Source organism: Chenopodium quinoa, unplaced genomic scaffold, assembly GCF_001683475.1.
Source record: "Chenopodium quinoa cultivar QQ74 unplaced genomic scaffold, ASM168347v1, whole genome shotgun sequence".
In the NCBI taxonomy this organism is placed as follows: domain Eukaryota; kingdom Viridiplantae; phylum Streptophyta; class Magnoliopsida; order Caryophyllales; family Amaranthaceae; genus Chenopodium; species Chenopodium quinoa.
The window spans coordinates 939,241-948,623 of NW_018742730.1; positions in this window are offsets into that span (position 1 = coordinate 939,241).

Genomic DNA, 9,383 nt, shown 5'->3' on the forward strand with positions numbered 1-9,383 from the left:
TATTACACAATCCTATAGACCTAAAGTGGTTGGCATACTGAGGCACCTCCATCTTGAGGATTAAAACCAGGAACGCATCAATAATACCCTCTGGGAACATACGACCTTCCAAGATATTCATACACAGCTCAATCACACTCGAATTAACAACATCCAATATTGCTGGTAAAATAAGGGTTGGAATCCATTTGGGCCTGGCGCCTTGTACGGATCCATACTCTTCAGAGCATGCAGCACTTCACAAGTAGCAAAGAGTCTGGTCAGAGACTCCTAATCTGAACTGTCAATTATTGGAAAATAATTCATTAGGAGGTCAGCCCCAAAGACATTACTTCCCTCCTCCATGAATAGACCTTTCCAATAGGCTAGGACGAGTTGTTTCACTTGCTGAGCATCTGTCACCCATCGATCATTTGAATCTTTGAGTGTTTCAATTCCGTTCCTTTTGCGTCAAATTATGGTGGATAGATGGAAATACTTAGTATTCCTATATCCATCACAAATGGTGTTTAGGGTAAAAATACCCTAGACAAGTGGACCAATGAGAGGAGGCCATGTGGTGAGCTCAGGATGGCCCAAGTGTCCCAATATCCTCTTGACACGTGGCCCCCTTAGATAAGTCTCTGAAATGGCGGCCTTCAAGGGCCCAAATCCCTAGGAGCGCCGTAAAATGGCGCAGCCCACCAAAATCTAGGTCAACTGACCTAGATAGGGGCACATTCTCCAACGACCCTATAAATAGGGAGATATTTCCCCATTTTGGGGACACATTGAATCATTTATTACACCTACATTTCCCACCTAAATTTTCGTTCTCTTTATTCTCTTTCAAGTTACTAACTTGATCTTCAGAGGCGGAGCTCCAACCACCCGGAGTCTCTATTGTTTTTGCAGGTACAGCTCAGCCGGACCAATCTTTGTGGCGTAACTCTCCCGAGAGACAAAAAACACCCAAAACATTTGGCGCTGTCTGTGGGGAGAGTACCTCGAAGATGGTTCAAGAGTCTGTACCACCTCCTAAGCGTCTGGGCGACGACCCGAAAGTTTTCACAGACCAAGAGGATGAAGATCCTCAGGTTGAGACTTATATAGACGATGATGGCTCTCTGATAACCAAGCGCATCCGGCCCAGAGACACTCTAGAGCGGGGTGCTAGCCAGGCGGGTACAAATCGACCCCCTGGGCAGCCGGAAGGGGGAAACCCATACGGCCAGTGGGTCAGCTCCCGTCACCCGAGACGAACTCATGAAGTTCATGACAAGTTTCAAGGGTGAAATTAAAGATCTGATCTCTAAGAGCCGGGCTGGCCCAAGTAGGGGTCAGTCGGCAAAAAAGACTCCTCTGGAGAAGGGGAAGTCAGTCAGAGATCGGCAGCCAACTCCTCATCCAAAGGAGAAGGCAGCCGGAACCATTGATTGGTCCAAAATTCTTTTGCCTAAGAGGAATGCCAACAATCCCTGCCGGACTCAACAGCCGGTGGGAAGCAAAACATTAACTCTTGACGCCCGAGAGATCATCACCCGCAAGGAAACCAGCTGTTGTCTGAGTCGGCTTCTACGTCGAACTTTCCAGACAGCTTTAACAACACTTCTGCAGGGAATGTACCTTCCTTGCATGAGAGCCAAAAGGCGGTAATACCGTCCATTCCGGTCCTCAGATGATTGGGACTGCGTCGTATGTACCTTCTCAGGTCTACGGTCAGTATTCTCCCTATTTCATGCAGTCGACCCTCTTTGGAGGCTAGGCGGCATACAACAACGTCCAACCTCTGGACTGGCAGCTTCGTCTGCTCCACCTAGGTGAACAACCTTCTGCGTTCACCCGGGAGATAACCGAGGCGGCATAGCCAGCCAAGGTTAAAAATGTGTTGGTAGGTACCTATGACGGTACCACCAACTCGGAAGATCACCTCATAGCTTACACCAACCTCATGTACTTACAAGGATTAGATGATGCCACTTGGTGTCGATGCTTCCCGGCTACATTGAAGGGCATTGCCTAACAATGGTTTGGCAACCTACCAGCCGGGTCCATTGATAGTTTCAGGAAGCTTGCCTTCCTGTTTGCTTCCAACTTCTCGATGAACATCCCTGCGAAGAAAACAAGTCTTGACTTGAGCACCATTAAGCAGGGGGAGAGAGAAGGATTGCGGTCCTATGTCAGGCGGTTCAATCTGATCAGAATTCATATTCAAGGACTGTCTGACGAGGTAGCTTTTACAGACTTTTTAAAGGGTCTGAGAGACGGGTCGACTTTTAAGTTTGACCTAGTCAGGAAAGGGGCTTTCACTTTACAAGCGGCGCTGAGGGAGGCGGAAAGTAATATTTAAGCGACCGACCTCTGCTCGCATGGTAACCATTCGGACTCTAAGAATTCTGACAAACAGAAAGACAGCCGGCCTGCTCAGCCGGCCAAGAAGAAAGAAGAAAGCAAGAAAAGAATAGTAGTCTGGGCGGTTAGTGATTCTGACCAGCCGTCTTAGAAGAAGAAGAAAGAATTTAAACCGTACGTTCCTAAGTACGAGTTTAACAAGGACTGCAACTCCATCCTCATGGAGATCAAGGATTGGCTGTCTCTAGAGAGGCCAAATCCAATGAAAAGTTCCATTTAATCAAGGAACAAAAATAAATTCTGCCAATACCATGAGGAAGTTGGCCATGACACCAACAACTACTTCAGCCTTCAACGGGCGTTGGACCGTCTGGCTGACAAGGGGATGTTAAATTCCTATATCTCTAAGTCCAAAGGGACTAATAAGAAAAACCCGGGGCAGTCGTCTAAGACACCTCATCCTGCCAGTAGTTCGGACACCGATAAGGAGCCGGTCTACACCATAGCTGGCGGGTTCTCATGCGGTGGCCCTACCATCCGGGGTACTAAGAGCCATCTTCGAAAGATGGACAATGATGATGATGATCAAGCGTCTGCTAGCTCCTCCTTCCCAGACGTTCTGATCACTAATAAGGACAGGGGCAGCGTTCACCGTTTGCATGACGACTCGGTCGTCATTGAATGTAAGGTTGCCTACCAGCTGGTTGGACGAATCCTTATTGACACCGGCAGCTCATCGGACATCATCAGCCTCCGGTGCCTGCAAAAGCTGAAATACAATGTCAGCAGCATGCATCCGGTAACACACCCCCTGGTTGGCTTTGGGGGTGTAATGGTTTACCCAGTCGGGAGGGTTGATTTACCAATCCGGCTGGGTGAAAAAGGAAAAGGACGACACCTGGTCGTTAAGTTCTTGGTCGTTGTGGAGCTGACCGCCTATAACATTATTCTAGGCCGGCCAACCCTCAACGAAGCCAAGGCTGTAATCATCCCTTCTCTCATGCTCATCAAGTATGAGAGGGATGACGGCTCTGTTGGTTCCTTGAATGGGGATCAAAAGACGGCCTGGGAGTGCTTCCTCTCAGCCGTCAAAGATACTGTGACCCTAGGCGACCAAGGTCCAGAACCAATAGACCTTGACAATGTCAAGGATGCCGCCCCAGCCCCACCAGCAGCCGGGAAGAAAAGAAAGGCCCCGCTGCTGGTGGAGGTGAAGAAAGAGAAAAAATAGCAATCACTGACCGGGGAGTGGACAGCTGAGCTCCGTCCCCACCCGGATGGAGACCATATTGATTTATCTCTAGATGACCGCCGTCCAAAGTGTACTGTTAAGGTTGGGACGACTCCTCATGCTAAATTAGGTGCAGATATGCACCTCCTGCTGAAAGAATTCAAAGACATTTTTGCCTTTAAAGTGGAGGAGATGCCAGGCGTTAGCCCGGATCTTGCTGTCCACAAACTCGCCGTGGATCCTAGAAAGAAGCCCATTCGGAAAAAGAAAAGAAATCACGGCGAGGAGAGAAGTCAGGCGGCAGCTGCCGAAGTAAAAAAGCTGTTAGACGCCGGGTTCATTCGGCCATGTAATTTTCCCAACCGGGTGGCGAATGTTGTGCTTGTAAAGAAGCCGAATGGTACTTGGCGTATGTGTGTTGATTACACAGACCTCAACAAGGCATTTCCTAAGGACAGTTACTCACTTCCAAAGATCGACAGTCTGGTCGATTCGATAGCTGGGCATGCCTTGATGAGTTTCATGGATGCCTACTCCGGCTTCCATCAGATACCTCTGTGGAAAAAAGATCAAGAGAAGACGGCCTTCGTCACTGATCAGGGGTTATTCTGTTACACTATGATGTCGTTTGGCTTGAAAAATGCGCCGGCTACATTCCAACGGATGATTAATACGATCTTCATTAATCAAATTGGGAGGAATGTGGAGGCGTACATTGATGACATGATAGTCAAATCCAAGCAGCAGGCGGATCACCTTGCTGATCTCCGAGAAACCTTCACCACACTCAGGCGGCATAAGGTTATGTTAAATCCTAAGAAATGCGTCTTTGGTGTTGAGTCTGGGAAGTTTCTCGGATTCCTGATTGATCAAAAGGGGATAGAGGCTAACCCTGAGAAGATATAGGAGGTAATTGACATGAAGTCACCCCGCACTGTCAAGGAAGCACAAAGACTAACCGGTTTCCTGGCGGCTTTGGGGATGTTCCTTAGCCGGTCAGGTGACAAATGCCTTTAATTCTTCCAAGCAATCAGGAAGAAGACCAGATTTGAATGGGGGAATGATGCTGAGGCGGCGTTCCAAAAGCTAAAAGAGCACTTGCACTCTTTGCCAAGGCTTGTTAGCCCTCTGCCCAAAGAGTCGTTATATATGTACCTAGCCGTCTCGGATCATGCTCTCAGTGCTGTTCACCTTGTTGAGAGAGACGACATTCAGCTCCCGCTCTATTTCATTAGCCATGTTCTGAAAAATGCTGAGCTCCGGTATCCCATGTTTGAAAATTTTGGCCTTGCCCTGTATATGGCCTTCAAGAAATCGAAGCCGTATTTTCTGGCCCATCCGGTGGTAATTTACACCGATCAGCCCCTCAAGCGGCCAATGTCTACCTTGGAATCATCCGGCAGAATGCTGAAATGGGCTATTGAAATGCAAAGGCTTGAAATCACTTTTGAACCTAGAAAGGCAGTGAAAGGTCAGGCGTTTGCCGACTTCATTGTTGAAATGACACGACCGGTTCAACCGGATAATATGGATCAGGTTTGGAAAGTGTATATAGACGGGAGCTCGATGAAGAACGGCTGCGGTGCAGGAATCATATATGAGTCCCTTGAGGGGGACAAATTTGAATATGCACTGCGGCTTAAGTTTCAAGTCTCAAATAACGAGGCGGAATATGATGCCCTGCTAGCCGGAATTCGCATGTGTAAGGCAGCAGGGGCAACTAAAATTGATGTCTACTCTGATTCACAGTTTGTTGTTAGCCAGTATGAGGGAAAATATAAGGCAACTCATCCGGCTATGATCAAATACCTTAAGGTAGTTAAAGAAGAGGTCGGGGCACTTGAGGAATTCCATCTGAGTCAAGTGCCCAGGTCAGATAACAACCAGGCGGATGCATTGTCCAAATTGGCTTCGTCCGGCTGCTGTGATACGCCTCGGTCAGTCTTTTGGGAAGTTCTTGAAAAGAGAAGTATATATGAAGAGCCCATTGGAATCCTGGACAGAAGCTCTACCTAAATGGATGGCATCCGGGCATATTTAGCAGATGACATACTTCCTGATTCACCACAGGAAGCACCCGTCATGAAAAAGCGAGCAACAAACTTTGAGTTGAGAAACGAAGAGCTCTTCAAGGCGGGTTTCCTTAAACCTCTATTGAAGTGTGTTACCCTAGAAAAGGGGAAAGAAGTTCTTGAAGAATTGCATGCTGGATACCATGCCTCTCATATAGGCGGCAGGTCCCTAGCCGTCTGAGCCAGGCGGCATTACTTTTGGCCCACTCTTAAAGCAGACGCTAAAGACTGGTGAAGAGATGTGACAAATGCCAGAGGTTTAGCAAGCTTATTCACCGCCCGACTACTGCTCTGACGACAATCCAAAACCTAGTCCCGTTTGCTAAATGGGGCATGGATATCCTGGGTCCTTATAAGCCTTCTCCAGGCGGAAAGCGCTACATTTTGGTGGTTGTGGATTATTTCACCAAATGGGTAGAGGTTGAGCCGGTCAAGAACATCAAGACAAAGGATTTCATCTCTTTCATTTGGAAGAACATCATCACTCGGTTCGGGGTACCTATGTCTATGGTGTTTGATAATGGCCCTCAGTTCGATACACCTCATCTTAAGACTTGGTTGGGAGATCAGGGTATCTCACATTGTTTTGCATCAGTCGGCCGACCCCAAGAAAATGGCCAAGTTGAAGCCTTCAACAAACTCATCTCAGAAGGCATAAAAAAGAAAATTGAAAGAGCCGGTGGCTTATGGGCAGAAGAGCTAATTCATGTCCTATGGGCCATCCGGACTACTGCCAAAGGGGCAACCGGTGAAACCCCATTTCTTATGGTATACGGTGCTGAAGCCATCTTGCCCACTGAACATTACGAGCCGACTCTCAGAGTCATGCTTTATGATTAAGAGGCAAACTAGGAGGCCATGCGGCTAACATTGGACTCCCTTCCGGAACGCAGGGGCAATGCTGCCCTGCGCCATGAGATATACCGTCTGAGAATGACCAGAGCCTACAACAAGAAAGTGCGCAAGCGTCCTTTGAAAGTTGACGAATTTGTGTTACGTAAAATGGAGGCAACCGATAGGGCCAATGAAGCTGGATGGCTAACTCCTAATTGGGAAGGCCCCTACCGGATTTATGAAGAAGTCAGGGATGGAACTTACCGCCTGGAAACTCCAGACGGTCGACGACTACCTAGAACTTGGAATGTAGATAACTTAAAAAAAGTACTACTTCTGAGAAATGTAAATTTTTTGTAAACAGTGAGTCAATCAATGAGAAATCAGGCTTTATTTGCAAAATTGTTTTTCTATCTTTATAATTACTTATCCGCCTAGGTTATCCTCAGACGTAACTTATGTTTAACTGTGTAAGTTTGACACTTAGTGTAGATTCAATGATATAATTATTTATCCGCCTAGGTAATACTCAGACGGATTACTAGTTTAATCAACTAAGTTTGATACTTAGTGTAATTTAATGTAATACTTACCCTTCCGCCTGGGTAATACCCAGACGGACAAATTGCTTAACCAACTAAATTGGCATTTAGTGTAAATATGATATCGCGTGGCCAATGGCCATTGGCCAGCTTGAAAAAACTAAGTACAAAAACGCTTAGTGGCTATACAACCGGTCTCAAAAAAGACCAAAGGCCAAATGGCCGGATGGTTGCTTGTTTTATAAAATCGCATGTCCCAACATGGACAATGGCGTCCGACGACACCCCTCCGGGTGCAATCGTCGCAGAGAACAGACTCTTCGTCAGTTCTACGTACCTATGCAGACGACAAAAATTGAACGACCAAATTGATCAACTCATAGCCGTCTGACCTGAATAATATACGAGAAAAGGTTAAGTTACCGAATACCGGATACCCCGAGGCATCAGTCGGTTGCTGGCAGAAGTTCCCACTTAGATTATTTGTTCCAAAGTTGCACTCTCTCTCCCAATTGGGGAAAAAGATTTTGTGTAATGGTTATGTAATAATCCTAGATGAAATATTACCGTCTGGGTAAGATACTCGAAGCACCCGTTCTAATGGCCGGCTGTGCACTTGGTTTGGGGCAATCACCATTGTGATTGATTGGCCTAAAAACACCTCATACTTCTCCAAGTATCAAGTGTTTTCAAGCCAATCAATCAATTTGAAATGAAACCATCCACACAGCCGTCTAGGGGCAAGAGCACCCGGATTGCAAATTGCAGCATGCTTTTTTAAGTTAGGAAAAATATTAAAGAATTGCAAATATACGCAAAAGTCAAATTGAAAAATTCAAACAAACACAAATATATATAATTGTTAGCCGGAATAACATCCGGAGAAGAAGCAAAATAAAATGATTGTTACCTAACTCCACAGTTGGTAAAAATACAACATTACTCGGCATACAAGCCGGAAAAGAAAGAAATTGGCATACTGCCGCTGAATTTGGGGAGGCTCGCCTAAGACTGAGGTGGAAGTTGCTGCTCTGACTAGTCATGGCCGGTTGGGAGGGCTTCAGATTGGTCATCAGCTACTTGAGGCTGATTACCTTCCTTTCGCTCTATCTCCGCCGACTCCTTAGTGTCCGACACTTCATACCCTTGCTCGGCAGCCAAGTCTTGGAAGCGAGGCGGAGGAGCCTCACCCAGCACTTGGGCATCATACACCTCAGTGGCGTAATCATACCTAAGTTTATAGACTTCAAAGTCTATATCTGGGTAAAGGAGGCTCCAAGTGATCTTTAGGCGGGCTGCATTGTCCCGCTCATTTTCCTCCATCGGCCGTTTTTGCTCCTGAGCGATCTCGTCCGACTGCTTGTTTCGCAGAGTGACGATCTCGACCCCCAGTCGGGAGACATCTTCCCGGAGTTTGGTATTTTATTTGTCAGCATCTTCTAATGCTTTGAGTTCAGATTGAGCATCCTTCAGTTTTTGCTCAAGGTCATTAGCCCGGCTGGTGGCCTCATTGTTTACAGCCGTCAAGCTCCGGATCAGCTCCTCCTGTTTCAACTCTACTGCTTTAATCTCTAAATCACACATATAATTAGCATATTCAGCAGAGTTTAGGTTTTCAAGGGCCCTCCGTTTGGCGTAATTTACCTTTTCCTATTTCCGCCTAAAGGGGCCCCGGAGTCCGTCCACTCTCAGCATTACCTGGGAAAAGAACAGCCGGATTATGATATACTTAGTTAAAATACAGAAAAGATATCAGGGTTGTGAGATTCTTTACCTCAGCCAGCTGGCCCATTATCTGGTCGAAGTCCACTACCTGCAGATAGGTATTTAATTCTTCTCTGACCGGGTGAGGGTCCTCACCATCCGTTTTGCAAAGCCAGCAAGATCCGGCTCGTCAGATGTAAGATCTGCACCAAAAGTAGAATTACTCTGTGAGAAGGAAGCAGCATAGTTGGCATTCATCCGTTGCGGCTGCTGACTGAACCCCCGGAGGGGTCTAACTTAGTCTTGACTCTCATGAAGTCAAGTGGCCAAGTTATTTCAATCTTTCCCTTACCTTGGGTATCCGGATGGGGCGTAGGCGTCTCTTCCCCCGCGGTTGTTGCCGCACTGGTTGCAACATTAGGTGGCGGGCCACCCTTCGATGTCGTGGAGGCATCCGACGCTTTCTGCTGTGAACGCTCCGAGGCTTTGCTCAAAATCTTCATTGCAGCAGGAGATTTGCCACCGGTCGTGGGACGATCGGATTTGGCAGAAGAGTTTGATCGGGGAGGGTCCTTTCTAGCGGCCTTCGCAGCCGGAACCTTTTCTAGATCTTCTCATTGCCTTTTGAAAAGCTTGGAGAAGGATCATGGCACACGTTTTACAAATTCC